General features: G+C 43.3%; 1 protein-coding gene across 3 annotated transcripts in view; it reads left to right on the plus strand.

Annotated features, from left to right (window-relative positions):
* Positions 1 to 1,157: 1,157 nt before the first annotated feature.
* nrxn3b (neurexin 3b) overlaps positions 1,158 to 21,090 on the plus strand; it is a 547,141-nt gene continuing 527,208 nt past the window's right edge. The window contains exons 1-2 of one of the 3 annotated variants that reach the window (XM_029706324.1): positions 1,158 to 1,506; positions 1,604 to 1,772. The gene's annotated coding sequence lies outside the window, so the exon portion shown is untranslated. Of the gene's footprint in view, positions 1,507 to 1,527; positions 1,773 to 21,090 lie in introns of those variants that run through there. The other 2 variants (XM_029706494.1, XM_029706412.1) reach the window with 2 other exon arrangements.

Here is a 21,090-nt window from a genome sequence, read left to right on the forward strand (position 1 = left end):
GAAAAGTTATTGTGCTGAAGTTGCTTCCAGAGGCAATGTGGAACTCGGTAGTGAGTGTTGCAACCGAGGACATACGCTATACGCTTCAGCACTGGACGGTCACGCTCTGTGAACTTGTGAGCTTCTGTGAACCACTTCACGGCTGAGTCTTTGTTGCTCCTAGGCGTTTCCACTTCACAATAACAGCACTTACATTTAATAGGGGCAGCTCTAGCGGGTCAGAAATTGTACAAACTGACTAGTTAAAAAAGTGGCATTCTGTGACGGTGCCACGTTGAAAGTCACTGAGCTCTTCAGTAAGGCTATTCCACTTCCAATGTTGTTTATGGTGATTGCATGGTTGTGTGCTCAATTTCAATACACCTGTCAGCAACTAATTGACTCACTTAAAGGGGTGTCCACATACATGTTGTATAAATAATGTATGTCACTACACCAGATTAGCTTTGATCTCAGCCCTACAAGAAAGGGCTGCCCTATAGGACTGGTAGGGTTAGGGACCAGGACCTATTTCAGGGCAAAACCAACACCTTGCATTGCCAAGTAAGTGGTGCAACACCCTCATTATAGCATGCCATTAGGCCTACCTTTAAAATATGTCCTGGTCTTCATCCTGGTAAGGTAAATTGTTTACCAGTTTTGCCAATAGGAGGATTTGTATTTGTAAAATGTATTCAACTAATGTATACCATAAGTGACTCATGAGCAATTAAAATGTGTCATCCATCGTGGTCGTGACTCGTGAAACATTCAATATGGCCGTCTCTCTGTCTGTGACTTCAGCACCATGGACAGCATCACCGCATTCAGATTCGAGAGAGTTCTCCGCAGAAGGCAATTGTACAATTTCATTGCATGACATTGCAAAACAAGTCACGTTTTCACTTCCGCAATGTCCTCCAGAAGTTATTTAGAATACTAATCCCCAGGAGGTCCAGCCATGCTAGCCTCTCCTAGCAGGGAAATTGAGCATATAATGCACTTTTTCTCATAATTATGAGGACTGGTAATTGACTACATATACATTCTGATAGCTCAGCAGGATGCTTTTGACATTAATTAGGCTTGCTTAGCCTCAGGACCAAACTTCCCTTCACTTCGTCGTCCTACCTACTGTACGTCTTTAAATGGCGTGTTTTGGAAAGTGAGTAGAGGGCGGGACAGTAATTCTCGAGTGTGAGAATCTAGTGCGAGCCCATCAGTTGCGCTGAGTAGCGCGAACAGAGCGGCGCTGTAGAGAAGCGCGTTCACAGAGAGAGAGAGAGAGAGAGAGAGAGAGAGAGAGAGAGAGAGAGAGAGAGAGAGAGAGAGAGAGAGAGAGAGAGAGATTGAGCCATTCCGGGGACAGAGAAAGAGAGCGCTACACTGGTAATAACCTTCTTATCACCTTACCATCATCATCACGAGCATCTACTGGATGTACTAAAACCAAACGGTGTTTTGCTGTATATGAGACTTTATTTGGGATTATTGAGATATTCTTTGAAGCTTTTTACGGTAATGACGGTAAGAATAGCTGTTTTTTTTATTTTTTATAATAATATTCTCTGTTCTTTATTTGACTGAGTGTAACCGGTAAAACGACTAATGTATTCTACAACAGTTTTGGGTTTATTTTGAAATCTCCAAAAGGTTATCTTTGGACGAGGGGATACAGTGAGGCACATTCATTTTGCGTCGGCCAGTTTTGGGGATGTTTTAGACTGATGTGGAATTCTAGGACCGCTGGACGATTTTTTGGAGAAGAAGAACTCTCCTTATCAACAAACAAAGTAAGTAACTTATATGGCGTTTGAAACAAGCAATTTGTGGATAAGGTCAATGCATAATTATTAGGCTACACATATAGCTCGTCGTGTTGAGGAGGGAAACGCAAGCATGGCAAAGTTTCAGTTCATTTAACGGCTGTATAAATGCGCTCACACATTGCTCCGAACATTCTGGGACTAGTCATCTGAATACAAGGATGAGGAAAGCGTCACAATATTAACTATCACCACGAATGCATAAACTTGTAATTATGCAATGTTCCAGTAAACGAAGGAACGAACCCAAATCGTGTAACTAATCATTGTTGGTCACATCCTCCAGACTGCCCTCGTACCTGGAGCAGGAATTGAGCGAGAGGAGAGAGCATCATGAATAGGCTACCATCGCTCTCCGTTGAAATAGTCTTTCTCGGAGCCCTATGGCTGAAAATCTATTTTGAATGATTGGAATAGTTTATGTAGGTTTATTGCAGCTGATATAGTCTAACAATTCAACATTACTTCAGGTGATGAAGATCAGTGTTGTAGGAAACGTGGGCATGTGGCCGGGCCCTCTGAGTTGGCTGTTCTTTGTAATGATTCATATTTGTATTTCAAGGACAACCCTTCAAATGTAGATTAAGGCACACGGTCAGAGGTAGGCTATAGAACTATATTCGATTTGAAGTAGCTAAACCCTATAAGAGTAAAAAATATGAGCACTAGTTCATACATCACATTATGTTCTATAGGTAATGACAGAAAACTCCAAAGCTGAAAAGTGTGTATGACCTTTAAGGCATTTCGAAGCAGCAGCGTGTATGTTAAAGTCTTGCGGGATTTGATATCATATTAAACCGTACCCCCAATGAGATTCCCCCTCAATGAGACAGAATCTCGGTGCTGAGTGCATGTGACAGATAGGGAACGCAGCGGAGGGAGGCAGAGAGTTCAGTTCACAGTGTGAAATATATTACCCCCGACCGACTATCGACAGACACATGAACCTTCACCTGTTCTGTCAAATAAATTGCACAACATCCCCCCTCATAGATTTAACTCAAAATAAAGTTTACAACCACACCTTAGTGCTGAGCTATTAACCAAAATGTCAGTTATTTTTTGCTTTTTAAACAACTAATTGTCTGACATTGGTTCAATTATTTGAATTCCATTTTTTAAATATTTTTTGTTAATGTGAGTTCAAGAGTGCCACAGAATGAGTCATAATACCCATAAAACCTAGAGGTCAACAGGGAAATGGTTCCAATCAGGGAAATGGTTCCAATCGTTTTTCCTTCATTCATTTTTCCCATAGGGTATTTTAGAAACACTTAAAATAACGGCTGTGTTTTGTGTACTGTAGGCTTACCATGGCATGAGGTTTTGATAACTGTGTAAATCTCTATAGGACAAGGTGACTTTCGTCAATATATTCACCTGTATTTACCCCCCAAAATGAAATGCTAATTAGCTGCTAATTTGGCTATCATGAAGAACTCCAAGTTATTTTTATTTGATTTAACCTTTATTTAACTAGGCAAGTCAGTTAAGAACAAATTCTTTCTTACAATGACGGCCTACCCCGGCCAAACCCTAACTTGGACGATGCTGGGCCAATTGTGCGCCGCCCTATGGGACTCCCAATGGTGGAAAAACAATTGGAACCATTTCCCTGTTTGACCGCTAGGGTTTATGGGTATTATGACATCTCCACTATGGAGCTCTATTGGCAGATTGCTCTGCAGTTTATGTAGAGATAAATCAGATAATGCCCTAACTGTAGAATGTAGTAGGGAGTTGTAATTTCCAACAGGCCAATGTTCCACATAGTTTAGTGCAAAAAACATAATTAACTACAATGACCACAATCCATTGCGCAGCTACATCATCTGATCTGTTTCTTTTACGCCTGCTATGAAAGCGTGATAAAGGGGGGTTTGCGAGGGTTCTCAACCTGGAAATACATGATCTAAGTGATTGGATGTTGGTATTCAGCAGTCATAACAGTAGACCTTATTTTCTTTTAAATACTAAAGTAGTGATTTTTGTCAGACAGCATAGTCAGCAGATCTATAGAGATGAGATGATGACTTGGACTAAAACAATAGTCATCAAATTAAACAAGTGTAAAATTACACAACTGAATTTTTTTGATTAAAGTAAAGTGAATATATGATGGTTAATAAGCAGTAATGGACAGTCACTACCATCATGGGGCTTTCATTGTTTTATTCTGTGTTGTTACAGCATTCAACCACCATAATGCATGTTGAATTTAATGTTTAAAAAAAAATCTTGATCATTTTTTAATAACCGAACCGAAACCACCTCAAAAATGCACTTTGTGGCACTGTTGATGCCACACAGTGCTACAGGCCAGTAGGTCGAGGGTTCACCGACCACCACAGACGAGCTCACTCTCCCAATTTCATGGTTTGCATTTGACACCACAATCAATAGGCAATCTCTACAAACAGAACATACATACCTCCCTACATTACAGGCCTACTCAGTATCAAAGGATTGGCTTGACAATCACCGAACTTTATGGTTTTGAATGGCCGCTGCGCAGTTTGGATTGATTGATTTTATTTGTTAATAAAAAAAAAAATCTATACATACAGTGCCTTCAGAAAGTATTCAAACACGTTGAATTTGTTACGGTAAAGCCTTATTCAAACATTCATTAAAACAAATTTTCCTCATCAATCTACACACAATACCCCATAATGACAAAGCAAAAATAGTTGACATTTTTGCTATTTTATTAAACATTTAAAACTGAAATAAAAAATTTACTTAAGAATTCAGACTCTTTACTCAGTACTTTGTTGAATCCCCGTTGGCAGCGATTACAGCATCAAGTCTTTTTGGGTATTACGCTACAAGCTTGGCACATCGGTATTTGGGGAGTCTACTATTCTTCTCTGCAGATCCTCTCAAGCTCTGCCAGGTTGGATGGGGAGCGTTGCTACACAGCTATTTTCAGGTCTTTCCAGAGATGTACGTTCGGGTTAAATTTGGGCTCTGTCTGGGCCACTCAATGACATTCAGAAACTTGTCCCGAAGCTACTCCTGTGTTGTCTTGGCTGTGTACTTAGGGTCGTTGTCCTGTTGGAAGGTGAACCTTCCCCCCAGTTTGAGGTCCTGAGTGCTCTGGAGCAAGTTTTCATCTCTGTACTTTGCTCTGTTCATCATTGCCTTGATCCTGACTAGTCTCCCAGTCCCTGCCACTAAAAAACATCCCCACAGCATGATGCTGCCACCACCATGCTTCACCGTAGGGATGGTGCCAGGTTTCCTCCAGACGTTAAACTTGGTATTCAGGCCAAAGAGTTCAATCTTGGTTTCATCAGACCAGAGAACCTTCAGTGCTGCAGACATGTTTTTGTACCCTTCCCCAGATCTGTGCCTCGACACAATCCTGTCTCGGAGCTCTACGGACAATTCCTTCGACCTCATTGCTTGGTTTTTGCTCTGACATGCACTGTCAACTGTGGGACCTTATATAGACAGGTGTGTGCCGTTACAAATCATCTCCAATCAATTGCATTTACCACAGGTGGACTCCAATCATGTTGTAGAAACATATCAAGGATGATCAACTTAAGCAGGATTCACCGGAGCTCAATTTCAAATCTCATAGCAAAGGGACTGAATACATGTTTTGTATATTTTATAAATTTGCAAACATTTCTAAAAATCGGTTTTTGCTTAATCGTTAAAGGGGTATTGTGTATAGATTGCTGGGGATTTTTTTCTTCATAAATCAATTTTAGAATATGGCTGTAATGTACCAAAATGTGGAGAAAGTAAATGGCTCTGAATACTTTCCGAAAACACTGTATATGTCACGTCCTGACCAGTAGAGGGTGTAGTTGGGTTAGGACGTGGCAGAAGAGTCTGTGTGTTTTGTTGGTTCATTAATTTTGGCCGTGTGACTTCCAATCAGGCACAGCTGTAGAGGGTTGTGGCTGATTGGGAGTCACACATAAGTGGCCTACTTTGCCTTTTGGGTTGGTGGGGAATTGTTGTGTGCACTGCTGCGTTTTGTTTGAGCCTGCCACGCTGTTGCTGTTGTGAGTATTGTTTGTTGTTTTGTTTGTTTCAAGTGGATGCTCTACTCCTTTCTTTTGAACATTAAAAAATATGAGTATTTTTACTTCCGCTGCGCCTTGGTCCTATTTCACTGAAGACAACTGTGACAGAATTCCCCACCAACACACGACCAAGCAGCGGAGGAAGGCTGGCGAGGTAAGGGAGACCGAGAGGCACCCCCAAGAATTTTTTAGGGGGGGGCACAAGGGGAGTGTTGCGGGGCAAGAATGGAGCCCCAGGCCAGCTCCCCGCACTAGCATGGAGGTGCGTGGTCACAATCGGGTACGCCCAGTACCAGCACCACGCACCAGGCTTCAAGTGCGTGAACCCAGCCTCGTCAGTCAACAGTCGTCAGTGCGGCCCGCCAGTCAACAGTCGTCAGAGCTGCCCGCCAGTCAACAGTCGTCAGAGCTGCCCGCCAGTCAACAGTCGTCAGAGCTGCCCGCCAGTCAACAGTCGTCAGAGCTGCCCGCCAGTCAACAGTCGCCAGAGAGGTCAGACTGCGCTGAACTGCCGGAGTGGCCAGACTGCGCTGAACTGCCGGAGTGGCCAGACTGCGCTGAACTGCCGGAGTGGCCAGACTGCGCTGAACTGCCGGAGTGGCCAGACTGCCCTGAACTGCCGGAGTGGCCAGACTGCCCTGAACTGCCGGAGTGGCCAGACTGCCCTGAACTGCCGGAGTGGCCAGACTGCCCTGAACTGCCGGAGTTGCCAGACTGCCCAGACTGTCCCGAGTTGCCAGACTGCCCAGACTGTCCCGAGTTGCCAGACTGCCCAGACTGTCCCGAGTTGCCAGACTGCCCAGACTGGCCCGAGTTGCCAGACTGCCCAGACTGTCCCGAGTTGCCAGACTGCCCAGACTGCCCCGAGTTGCCAGACTGCCCCGAGTTGCCAGACTGCCCCGAGTTGCCAGACTGCCCCGAGCTGCCAGACTGGCCAGACTGCCCCGAACTGCCAGAGTGGCCCGACTGCCGGAAAAGGCCAGAACCGGAGCCACCTCCTGATATAGGTGGGTTGGGGAGGGGGGGTGTAGCACAGTGCCGTCGTTGACGGCAGCCACCCTCCCTTTAGTAGAGGGGAAATTTTGTTTTGTTGTTTGGGGTTGTTTTTGGTTTTGGTTTTTGTTTTAAAGGTGCTTCCGGGGTTAGCACCTTTAAGGGGGGGGGTACTGTCACGTCCTGACCAGTAGAGGGTGTAGTTGGGTCAGGACGTGGCAGAAGAGTCTGTGTGTTTTGTTGGTTCATTAATTTTGGCCGTGTGACTTCCAATCAGGCACAGCTGTAGAGGGTTGTGTCTGATTGGGAGTCACACATAAGTGGCCTACTTTGCCTTTTGGGTTGGTGGGGAATTGTTGTGTGCACTGCTGTGTTCTGTGTTGAGCCTTAGGCTTTGCCAGACTGTTTTTGTTGATCGTTCGTTTCTTTGTTATTTTTGTATGTTAATTTTTGAGAGTAATTAAAAATCAAGATGAGCATACACGTACCTGCTGCGTTTTGGTCCTCCTTCACCGACGACAACCGTGACAGTATATTATACACATTAGAAAGATTTCTCAGTGACCAGGATTGCACAAAAAAAGTCAGGGATTTATTTCCATTGTGGTCCCTATAAATTAATACGTAGTGCGTATAAAAATAACTTCCCATATACCAAATAAAAATTACAAGCTAAATGGGTTTCCACCTCATTTGCAACTCTAGGCCTACTGTTGGTTTTGCCACAAAAAAATGTTTGCTTAGGTATAGGGAATGTGTCCACTCTGGTATTGGTATGTGCTCTCTAGTCAACAGCTCGCAGATGCAGTGTGGGTATAGCCTACTACATGAGATTATGGACAAACGTGGACAAGATATTATTTTGTTGACCAATGGCAGCCAAACATCAATCATGTCACCAGAACAAGACCCTCACTATTTATTGAAAGAATCATCAAGCTCATCACCCTGTGACGGTCACCTTTACTGATTTAATCTGTACCCTAATATTCTGCATGCTTTCCCATGATGTCATGACATTATTTATCCGACATGTACTTTACTCAAAAAGGTTGGATGGAAACCTGATTAATGTTAAGCCTTTTTGAAGATGCTGGAATGATATTTTAGACAAACGCTGGCATGCCTAGAGAAGACTTGAAGTACAGTGAGGGAAAAAAGTATTTGATCCCCTGCTGATTTTGTACGTTTGCCCACTGACAAAGAAATTATCAGTCTATCATTTTAATGGTAGGTTTATTTGAACAGTGAGAGACAGAATAACAACAAAACAATCCAGAAAAACACATGTCAAAAATGTTATAAGATGATTTGCATTATAATGAGGGAAACAAGTATTTGACCCCTCTGCAAAACATGACTTAGTATTTGGTGGCAAAACCCTTGTTGGCAATCACAGAGGTCATGTAGTTGGCCACCAGGTTTGCACACATCTCAAGAGGGATTTTGTCCCACTCCTCTTTGCAGATCTTCTTCAAGTCATTAAGGTTTCGAGGCTGACGTTTGGCAACTCGAACCTTCAGCTCCCTCCACAGATTTTCTATGGGATTAAGGTCTGGAGACTGGCAAGGCCACTCCAGGACCTTAATGTGCTTCTTCTTGAGCCACTCCTTTGTTGCCTTGGCCATGTGTTTTGGGTCATTGTCATGCTGGAATACCCATCCACGACCCATTTTCAATGCCCTGGCTGAGGGAAGGAGGTTCTCACCCAAGATTTAACAGTACATGGCCCCGTCCATTGTCCCTTTGATGCGGTGAATTGTCATGTCCCCTTAGCAGAAAAACAACCCCAAAGCATAATGCTTCCACCTCCATTTTTGACAGTGGGGATGGTGTTCTTGGGGTCATAGGCAGCATTCCTCCTCTTCCAAACATCGCGAGTTTAGTTGATGCCAAAGAGCTCCATTTTTGTCACATCTGACCACAACACTTTCACCCAGTTGTCCTCTGAATCATTCAGATGTTCATTGGCAAACTTCAGACAGGCATGTATATGTGCTTTCTTGAGCAGGGGGATTTTGCGGGCGCTGCAGGATTTCAGTCCTTCATGGCGTAGTGTATTACAATTGTTTTCTTGGTGACTATGGTCCTAGCTGCCTTGAGATCATTGACAAGATCCTCCTGTGTAGTTCTGGGCTGATTCCTCACCGTTCTCATGATCATTGCAACTCCACGAGGTGAGATCTTGCATGGAGCCCCAGGCCGAGGGAGATTGACAGTTATTTTGTGTTTTTTCCATTTGCGAATAATTGCACCAACTGTTGTCACCTTCTCACCAAGCTGCTTGGCGATGGTCTTGTAGCCCATTCCAGCCTTGTGTAGGTCTACAATCTTGTCCCTGACATCCTTGGAGAGCTCTTTGGTCTTGGCCATGGTGGAGAGTTTGGAATCTGATTGATTGATTGCTTCTGTGGACAGGTGTCTTTTATACAGGTAACAAACTGAGATTAGGAGCACTCCCTTTAAGAGTGTGCTCCTAATCTCAGCTCGTTACCTGTATAAAAGACACCTGGGAGCCAGAAATCTTTCTGATTGAGAGGGGGTCAAATACTTATTTCCCTCATTAAAATGCAAATCAATTTATAACATTTTTGACATACGTTTTTCTGTATTTTTTTGTTGTTATTCTGTCTCTCACTGTTCAAATAAACCTACCGTTAAAACTATAGACTGATAATTTCTTTGTCAGTGGGCAAACGTACAAAATCAGCAGGGGATCAAATACTTTTTTCCCTCACTGTAGTATAATCAGATTTGTAACGTCTACACAGGAAGTCGGGAAGCAGGTGCAGTTAGTGAATTTAATATGAATGAACATAGAACGATATAAAAGAGAAACGTTGGACAAGGAAACATAACCAATACTGGCTAATAACTGATAACAAAAGAGTGCTATATAAAAGGGTAAGTAATCAGGGAGTAATGACGTCCAGGTGTGACTGATGATGAGACACAGGTGTGCGTAAAGATGGGTTGCCATTACCGGTGTTAGTAGACCAGTGACGAGGAGCACCGGAGAGGGGGAGCGGGAGTAGACGTGACAGTACCCCCCCCCCCCCCCCAACGTGCGGCCCCAGACGCAGGATGACGCCGGCCGGGAGGATGGCCCAGAGGGCTAGGAGCAGGCCGGTCCGGACGACGAAGGTGGAATTCTCAGATGCTGTTGGGACCCAGCACTGTTCCTGTGGACCGTATCCCTCCTAGTCCACCAGGTACTGGAACCAACCCCCATGACGTCAGGAGACCAGAAGTGATCTGACGGCATAGGCGGGGCTCCCCTCGATGTCCAAGAGAGGCAGAGGGGTGTCGTGGGGGACGACATCAGCCAGGGGACCAGGAGCCACTGGCCTGAGGGGGGAAACATGAAAAGAGGGTGATATCCGGTAGTTAGTGGGGAGTTGTAATCTGTAAATTACCTCGTTAACCCTCCAGATGACCTTGAACGACCCCACAAACAGGGGACTCAGCTTCTTACAGGGCAGGCGGTGTGGGAGGTTCCTGGTGGAGAGCCAGACGGGATCACCAGGATGCATCACGGGAGCCTCACCGCTGTGTTTATGCGCCTGCTCTTTCTGATGGTGGACGGTGCACTGGAGTCTCATGTGGGCATCGTTCCATACCTCTTCTGCACACCTGAACCACTCATCCACCGCAGGAGCTTCGTTCTGGCTCGGAGTCCACAGCCAGGTCCGGCTGATAACCCAGAACACACTGGATGGGAGTCAGCCCAGTGGAGGAGTGTTGCAATGAATTATTCACCCCAAGGAACGAATCGGGACCACTTCTCCTGCCGGTCCTGGCAGTGACTTTTCAAGAACCTCCCCAGCTACTGGTTCATCCTCTCCACCTGCCCGTTAGATTGAGGCCGGTACCCGGAAGGGAGGCTGACCGTGACCCCCAGCCTTCCATACACAAGATGTGAATAGGGGACCACAATCTGAGATGATATCCTCTGGAAGGCAAAAGTGCTGAAAGACCTGCTGGAACAGTGCCTCAGCGACCAGGAGAGCGGTAGGGAGACCAGAGAAAGGAATGAAACAGTATGATTGAGAATCTGTCTACAACCATCAGAGGGGAGATTAGTGATGAAATCAATGGACAAATGAGACCAGGGACGCTGAGGCACGGGAAGGTGAAGGAGTTTTCCTGCTGGTGCGTGCCGGGGAGATCTAGATTGAGTACATAGTGAACATGAGTTGACATGGTGTGCAGAGTCCTGCACCAAAGTGGGCCACCAATATTTCTCAGAAAGGGATTGAGTGGTGGCATCGCTGACCTGGGTGGACTGCTGGATGGGCTGGGGTGCTGGCTCTGTAACGTTGACGCAGGGAGTCGGGAAGCACATGCACTTAGTGAGTTTAATACTAACCTACATAGACCGATACAAAACAAGAGAACCGTCTGACAAGGAAACATAACCAATACTGGCTATATAAAGGGTAAGTAATCAGGGAGTAATGAAGTCCAGGTGTGACTGATGATGAGACGCAGGTGTGCATAAAGATGGGTTGCCATTACCGGTGGTTGGTAGACCGGCGACGTTGGGCGCCAGAGAGAGGGAACGGGAGTAGACGTGACAGGTTATGACATTGTGACTGGTTGTGTTGATGGCACACATAAAAGGTAATATATTTTAAAAGTTAGATGCTAAATATTTTGGCTATAGTACAAGGAATAGCCACTCAGATTGGAGAGGAGGCAGAGCGCGTAACTGGGCTTGCTGGGAGCGTATGTGGCCACACTGTTATAGGACGACTTGGGAGAATGATGATCTGCAGCAGCCAGCGCATCTCAGTATCAGAAGTAAAAATACAGCCAGACTGGCATGCTACTGTGCCTTTCTAGACCTTATGAACTGCCCAAGGTTCCACAACTGATCCAAACGGAATTATTAAACATTCAAATCACGGGGCTTTTGCGCCATTATTTCAATTACATTTTCATTGCATCCTAGAGTCGAAATTTGTACTCCCTTGAAAAGAATAATGCTATTATTCATTGCATTGTTGTGTTGTAGGCTTGTCTAGGTAGGATAATTGTTGTGTTGTAGGCTTGTCTAGGTAGGATAATTGTTGTGTTGTAGGCTTGTCTAGGTAGGATAATTGTTGTGTTGTAGGCTTGTCTAGGTAGGATAATTGTTGTGTTGTAGGCTTGTCTAGGTAGGATAATTGTTGTGTTGTAGGCTTGTCTAGGTAGGATAATTGTTGTGTTGTAGGCTTGTCTAGGTAGGATAATTGTTGTGTTGTAGGCTTGTCTAGGTAGGATAATTGTTGTGTTGTAGGCTTGTCTAGGTAGGATAATTGTATTGTCCCTAAACAAGATTAATAGGGGAGATTTTTTAGCTGCGTGTCTCATGATTAAATGTGTTTTTCAGCTGCATATCAGCTATTCCTATTTGTTTTTGTGGATTCCTATTGAAAATTGATGCAGCTTGTAATGCTTTTATACGTGGTATGATTGCTAGTTAGTCTACTGCAGATCTGGACAAACAATCCACTATTGTCTCTATGAATGGTGGAGAGGGCAGAATAGATAGTTAGATTGGCAGACTATATTGACCTGTGGTATAGTAAATGAAAGCGTAGTGCATAAGGGAAGTACCAAAACACCTTGATATAAGGGAGGCGCATGTAACAAGATTAGCACATTTGTCTATGATGGGACAAAATTATATAATAAAATGTGCAAAAGAGCGAATGTAAACCAGTGAAAAAACGCACCACACTCCCCTGTGCCCAATATAAAAAACACAACCCTCCGCAAAGCAGAAACCAAAAGGGTTGTATATATTTTAGTCCCAAATTTAGATCTGTCCCTAACGGTATCTCATGCCATCTTCTCATATCCGTTGGCCTTGAATAATTAAACACATATATAACGGAAAATGTAGGCGATATATAGTAACGCCTACTTTAACAGTGACGGGTTTAGCCTAATGCCAACAGAAATTAGATGGAAATCTGACTACGCTAGTGGAGGCTGCTGAGGGGAGAATAGCTCATAATAACGGCTGGAACTGAGCGAATGGAATGGCATCAAACCCCATTTTGTATGTATTTGATAGCAGCCATTAAAACGAACCCGTCCTCCCCAATTAAAGTGCCACCAACCTCCTATGGACTATACCTATAGTTCATGTGTGTAGCCTATAATTAAGCCGTTGAATATGTAGCCTAATATAAGGCATGCACATTACATAAAACATATGTCGTGTCTATGGCATCATTAAACTAAAGACTTAGTTTATCAAATCAATTCTCTGTAATTAGTATTACGTGATTAACTAATCAGGTAAATGTAATTAACTAGGAAGTCCGGGCACCAAGGAAAATATTCAGATTACAAAGTTATAATTTTCCTAGTATAACATTCAGATATTTTAATATCTGATCAATTAGTCTTCTAATTAATGAATTATTTTTTACCTCACGTTAGTCTCATTCCAAACGTCGTAAATAGTTGGTTATCTGCACGAACCCAGTCTTCACTATGAGTCATCCATACATCAATTGTCTCAATCATTTATTTATTAACTAACTAAATAATCACAGAAATGCACACACAAACAAACAGTAGATATGGTTACAAGGAAATGATAGGGGATGTGCCCTGGTGGGCTAAACCGGCATGGCAGCTTGTGGTAGACAAAAGGGAAGTGGGTGTAGACTGAGAAAGGTGGGAATTACGCAAATGAATCACTACACACTCAATAATTCTAAGAATTGAAATGCTAATCCTTTGCACATGAACGCTCATTCATTCGGGAATAATTGCAATCAATATATATATTTACGCTCAGTGTGTCGCCGTGATCTCTGTTGGAAAGTTTGTTTCTGTTGGAGAGTTTGTCTGCTGTCTCTCTGCCGTGGTTAGAATGGAAGTTCAGAGTAACATTCAGCAATGTTGTTATAGATAGATGTCTCGGCGGTTGTCGGTCCTCGCATTGACGGGTACATAATTTCTAGCTGCAGACTAGTAATTAGTTTCGAAGAGTAGCTCTTATTCTGTCGGATCGATAGTCTCAGAGTTTAACCTCTCTAGGGGGTTTGGGACGCTACCGTCTCACCTGGCCAACATCCAGTGAAATTGCAGAGCGCCAAATTCAAAAACAGAAATAGTCATTATAAAAATGTATGAAACATACAAGTGTTATACATCGGTTTAAAGATTCAATTCTTGTTAATCCAACCACGGTGTCAGATTTCAAAAATACTTTACGGCGAAAGCAAACCATGTGATTATCTGAGAATAGCGCCCAGCAGACATATCATTACAAACAGTAACCAGCCAAGTAGACGAGTAACAAAAGTCAGAAATAGCAATAAAATTAATCACTTACCTTTGATGATCTTCACATGGTTACACTCACAAAACTCCAAGTTACCCAATAAATGTTTGTTTTGTTCGATCAAGTCCTTCTTTATATCAAAAACGTCAATTTTGTTAGCACGTTTTGTTCAGTAATCCACTGTCTCAAACAACATCCGGTGAAATTTCAGAGCGTGAAACTCAACAAAACAGAAATTCTCATAATAAACATACATAAAAGATACAAATGTTATACACCAGCTTAAAGATAAACTTCTTGTTAATCCAACCGTTGTGTCAGATTTCAAAAAGGCTTTACGGCGAAAGCAAACCATGTGATTATCTGAGAACAGCGCCCAGCAGACAAATCATTACAAACAGTTAGCAGCCAAGAAGAGGAGTAACAAAAGTCAGAAATAGTGCAAAAATGTATCACTTACCTTTGGTGATCTTCATATGATTGCACTCCGAAGACTCCATGTTACACAATAAATGTTCGTTTTGTTCGATAAAGTCCCTCTTTATATTCATAAACCTCTGTTTTGTTGGTGTGTTTTGTTCAGTAATCCATTGGAACAAAGTGCGGTCACAACAGACAGATGAAAAATCAAAAAAGTACCATAAAAGTTCGTAGAAACATGTCAAACGATGTTTATAATCAATCCTCGGGTTGTTTTTGTCATAAATAATTGATCATATTTCTAGACTCATGTATGGAAATTTTCACTGTCCTCTCATTGACAGTGGTGTTTCTCCCTCATTTTTCAGAGTAAAAGCCTGAAACAATGCCTAAAAACTAGCCACATGAAGTGGAAGCCATAGGGATCGTGAACTGCGCCGTAAGTCTTTGTATGGTGGACAGGCTTTCAATGGAAAAACAGGCATTTCAAAATAATAGCACTAATAGCAATAATAGAAAGGGGCTGTCCCATGACGCCAGATCAATGTCTGGGCTCATGGGGCGGGCCAATGATTTAGTTAAACTCCAAAGGGAATTGGAGTTTCCTTCATTAAACAGTTTAAAATCACATTACATAATTTCCCAAATAGTTACATCTTTACTCATTCATTTTATACAACAATTAGATGCAAGCCTCACAACTGAGACTCTTGTATAAACAGAGTTATGGTAATGTGGCTGTATTGTCTTTCCTGATTTCACCAAATTGTACAAAACGGACCAGTTTGTAGCTGGCTACTTCACCGACCGTTTATACCTTCTCCAGAACATGGATATTGTTCAGTTCTCAAGTTCTGTGATGTGGACAAAGTTCCTTTGTTCTCTCTATGAAAACTCACTCTCTCTTATACTCTGGCCATGAGGAGAGAACTCCTCTAGGAATTTATGACCTGCCTAACAGAGCCTGTTAGCAGGGGGAAGACAGAGAGGTGGTGAGAGAGAGAGGGGGATGGTGCAGAGAGAGGGGGATGGTACTCGCTATCCCCAAAGAGGGAAACGTCATGTCACATACTTTATCTGTTTTAACAGCAATTACAGGCCTAATATGCAGGGACAAAAAAATCTGACTAAGCCTAGAGTATATTATAATGGAGTCCTTGAATATGTTATATAACCTCTTAAACATTGTTTTAATTCAAGAGATGGACACCCGATCCCACAGTATTGTGCTCCCAATAACTCATCCTGATTGACTGAAGCAGGTCCAGAGAGAGGCAGCATGGGCCATTTTCATAGAGAGACTAGCTGGATATCAGGTTTCATGGAACCATGGCCCCTTAGCTAATTATCACTACCACTTCTGAATGGCAACCTGTGTACCTTATTATCTGATACTAGGTCTGCTTCCCCATAGGCCCTGGTCAAATGTAGTGCACTATGTAGTGAATATGGTGGCCCCTTCGAAGACACACACTAAGCCTTCTGCATCTATATATCTCTCACTATGGGGCAAGAACATGGACATACTGTAAATCAATTAATTACAGGTCAATACACCCTTCCAGACCCTTTGACCTCTCTCTTATCTCCAGATGGATTTACCTTTAGACAGTGGTAGTTAGAATGACTACAACTTCTCATTGACATTTTTTACATTTACATTTTAGTCATTTAGCAGACGCTCTTATCCAGAGCGACTTACAGTAGTGAATGCATACATACATTTCATTTCATACACTTTTTTTTCTTTTTTTTCTTTTTTTTTCTCCCTACTGACCCCCCGTGGGAAACGAACCCCCAACCCTGGCATTGCAAACACCATGCTCTACCAACTGAGCCACAGGGAAGGCCTGACAACACTAACTAGTACCTTATCAGCTAATACTACAGTACTGTATCTTACATTTGAGTCATTTAGCAGACGTTCTTATCCAGAGAGACTTATAGGAGTAATTAGTGTTAAGTGCCCTGCTCAAGGGCACATCGACAGATTTTTCACCTAGTCGGCTCGGAGATTCAAACCAGCAAACTTTCTGTTACTGGCCCGACGTTACTGTCCCAACGCGCTTAACCGCTAGGCTACCTGCCTCCTCACAGTGGAGCAATAGCGTTGACAGGACATACCAATGGGTCACTAAGCCTTTCCAGGACATGTAACCTCTCTCTAGACCTACTATCCCCAGAAGGAATCACCTTTAGACAGGCCCAGAGAGCAGAGCAGGCTCAACGATAGTGGTTGTCAAATACTGTGTCCCAAATGGCACCCTATTCCCTATATAGTGCACTACTTTTGATCAAGGTTCTGATCAAAAGTAGCTTACTGCATAGGGAATAGGGTGCCATTTGGGACGCAGTCCAATAGAGAGCAGGCCCAGGATGGTGGTTGAGTATTGTCAATGAGAGCCACCACAATGTATTAGCATTAGAGAGTATCGGTGCCCAGAAGTCAACAGAAGGCTTACTGCTCTCTGCAAATAGATTAACTTCTCAGAACAGGCAGGTGGTTAAAGAGTCTATTGTGTGTCACCATATGTTGCTCTGGTAACACCATGATTGGACTAGGCATTTGTCTGGGGCTGAAGAGACCATGGCAGGAGACCAGACAATGACAAGGGCAGCAGGCTGGATGAGTACACACGTTGGCCTACTACTGTATGTAGAAGGATGTAAGGCTTATCTGACTGAAGACAATGAATGAATAATCATTTGTATTGCTCTTTTGAGCTCATGAAAGAGTACAAGATAAGTGTTTGGTTAGACTTATGACTTTTAAATGGATGGTTAATAAAGGCCTCATGTCGTGTTTAGGTCACTGGTAGGGTAATGAGTTCCCTTTCAGTCAGTCAACTTCGGTACAACATACTATTGGGGCATCACACTCTCACGACTTCGGTTGAAGGATTTACAATCACGCCTGACAAGGCCAAAACAAGGCCTCGCTGTAAGCCCTGCCTTCCACAGGTGTTAAGCTTGAGGATCATATTCATTCCTTCAATTATTCTGCTCCTTACCTCGGTGTGAACAGGAACGATTCACGCTACTAAATCAAACAGTTAGAACATGAGACTGTGTTGTGCCAAATAAACTGTCCCTTAGTGGTAGATGGTGCTCACCCCCTGGACACTGCAGCAGTAGTACAATCACCGGGGAAGTCAATCCCCCCAAAAATGGTGTATTGTGTTGTGATAATTGTGTTGTTTGCTCTATAACCTGTTAGTTCATATGCCTTGACACCGTGGTCCTGTATGTAGGCCTAAGGCCGAGACCATAAGAGGACACAGTGACAGAATAAATTCAATCACACATTTGTTTCATTACAAAACCGGAGAGCAACATCTGTCCAGTGAAGTCCACAAAACATATTACATGTGACAGACAGTTACATGACCTACAGCGTGGTCAAGCAAGGTGTCATGACTGGCTTGTGAGGATCAGGTCTACAGAGATATCTCTCCCTCCCGCAGAGGGAAAGAAGTATGGCGGTGGGGGGTTTTATGACCTCACGCCCATCGCAAATTATAAGGCAGCAGACCATCTCCTTTCTGGTCTCTAATGTGAGAGATCAGTATGTCTGTGTGCCTTGTGAAGAGTCTACTACCCAAAACTACAGAACATCAAATAAATGGACTTTGGGACATCATTCGAATGGGTGGGAATAATTATGGACGGGATATGAAAAGTAATGTCTATTTTATGATGTTATTGAAAGTTAAATGAGGACGTTATAACGAAAACATTGGAACTTGAAGCGTTTTCATAATGTGTATATGATGTTTACATCCTTCACTTTGTTTCGAAAATATCCAGATTAAAGAGAATGTTTTTGTGATGATGAGGCTGTGATTTTAGTTGTCTAACGAGATAATAGTAAATTGTTATACCTTGCCTTATAACTAGCTATGCCCCAGGGAACCCAGAGAGTGTGTCATAAAGACAGAAACGCCACCTATCTACCCTAGGGTATAAACATGTGAGTTAAGAATTTACATATCAGACTAGAGGACCATGCGCTGCAGCCAGGGTCCACAATTAGTGGACGACCCCGAAACGCAACACGAGGTTAAAGAGGACAAATGAACCTCTTAATCATGTAATAATAACCATAGTAAATAATTCGATGAATAGCATGTCATCGCATTAACAATAGCAACGTCATGACAAAGGTAATGTTCCTGACATTTTCAAACTACTAAACAACTTTGGATTTCGAACCATGGAGGGTTACCTCAAATCACAAAGAAAACAGGAGCTGCTTCCACTATTCCAGCAAAATTTCAAGTTCAACATTTCAACATCATCTAATCACCTATGCTTAGTCTAACACATTGACAACTAAAATATACCAAAAAAGATTTAGTCCAATCAATGTCAGCTAAATATGATGTGGCTGTCCATGGTACTGATTTGTGTGTGTGTGTGTGTGTGTGTGTGTGTGTGTGTGTGTGCGTGCGTGCGTGCGTGCGTGCGTGCGTGCGTGTGTGTGTGTGCAAGTAGAAAAAACATGTTGACTCACTACTTGTAGAGAAATGCCAATGGCATCCATCTTTCATGTTGTCTAAACGGTCTATGACTATATCATACAGTACACACTTTTAGTTTTTGTTGTCCTAGTCTTCCTGGCTAAAATACTTGCATGCTAGCCTAAATTCCTTTCAGGGGCAACGATACGCCAGGCCAGCTAGTTAAAATTAGCATAGTACATCTAGTTACATATTTAACTTCCATCCTCTCAGGCCAGGGGCACAATCGGCGTTATAATCAGCCCAAATCCATGGCTAATTAAGGAAAATGATTATTTTAGCTCGCTAACTAGCCACCGGAGGACAGCAACACAAGGAGATGCAACAATTCATTTTTAATAACATTTGGCTTGTGATGTGATAGTTCTGAAGCCAAATCCAAGCTGGCTTCCCTTTACTTTTTTTGGGGTGATCCAGGAACATTGACAGCTGAGCTCACTCAGTTTAGCTCAACGCTGATTGGCAATTATTTTATTTTAAAAGTTATCAAGGGAGGCCAAATTCAGTCAATGCTATGGGCGTCAACAATATCATACTCTTTCTGACCAGAGAGCATCAGACAGATACACTACACATACTAAGACAGAGGGCCACTGTTTCATTCTTTTAATGCTTTAACCGGTAAGATACATTCAGCTTCTTACGAATTGAAGGAAATTTATGAAACACCGAGACGACAGTAAAATTATTTTGTATAATTTTTTACAATTTTCTCTGTAAATGTTTTGGGGAAGCCTGGCTTCCTTTGGCATCCATGAATACACGCTCCTGGGATATTGTGTGTTGAAGTTTGTATGGCTTCCCAATCACAAACAATTAGTTATTCCTCAAATTGCTTGGCCTGGCTATAGCAATAAATATGATGGCTGACGTGACCGAAACAACACAGTCTAACAAGCCAGGTTTGGGTTCGTGACCATGCCCTAATGCTTTAAAATATACTCAACTGGCGTAGAACTCGGCACCACTGCCTCACAAACACACTTGACCGCCCTCAAGTGATTTAGCCGATCGCGCCATCTCAAAAGCTAGCTAATGAAGGAATGCAAGCGAGACACTTCAAGCTGAGGAATAAGTTTCACACAACCCAATGTGCTACATTCACCCCTCAAACTTACTCAACAGCAACCGCAGCGCAACTGCAGATCCAGGTCATGGCACAACTGTAAAGGACGTCACACCTGGGACGAACTCTGGCTTGGATAAGCACTGCTTGCCTCTCTTCACAGAAGGGTCTGGGTCCCACCTTGGTGATCCAGTCCTAAGCAGACTTTTGAGACCAGGCTTGCTAACAAGCGCTGCATAGCATGCTAGCCAGGTTAGCTAACCCGCTAAGGCAAGATAGCTACTACTAGCTATTCCTGCCTCCCCATGGTGGAGTTGCTTGGGTAGCTCTCTTGTTTAGTGTACATAGCATTAAATTGCTTGGTTATTCTTTACGGACCATGCTGCGGTCAAAGAGGCTAGCCTAGCTTAGACTAATGAGCCTCCTGGCTAATGTTGGCTACCATGTATAACTTCCAGTGAATGACACTTACTAGCATTCCCCCGGGGCATTGGCAACCTATTCCTATTTTAAATTCCTTGAGTTGGAGGGAGTAAAGGAAGCGGGGGTTGCGTGATGCCAGTGCCCTGCGTTTTGTCATGGCAAACGGGGCACTATGTCAGCCATTGCCGGACACCTCTGTGCCTATAAAGGGGCCGGGCTTCATGCAGGCTATACAGTCTCACAGAAGCATGCATGTGTGTTGGAAGCTTGCCCGTGTTTCATGCCCCTCTTGTCCCCCGCGTTCCATGGTGTTCACTGGGTTCAAGGGGTATATCAATCTCCCCAGGGTGAGAGTAATAAGTTGGGCAATTTGCTCTGTTGTGGAAATATTGAATCAAATATTTCTCAGATACCGGAGCTTGAGAATTCAAATAGACTTTATTACAAAAGTAACAAAGCCGAACAATTCCATGGAAGAACTGATTCTCCATTCTCAGTACTCTGCTTTTATCCACTTTATGTAAATGAT

Source organism: Salmo trutta, chromosome 1 (assembly GCF_901001165.1).
Source record: "Salmo trutta chromosome 1, fSalTru1.1, whole genome shotgun sequence".
Taxonomy (NCBI): domain Eukaryota; kingdom Metazoa; phylum Chordata; class Actinopteri; order Salmoniformes; family Salmonidae; genus Salmo; species Salmo trutta.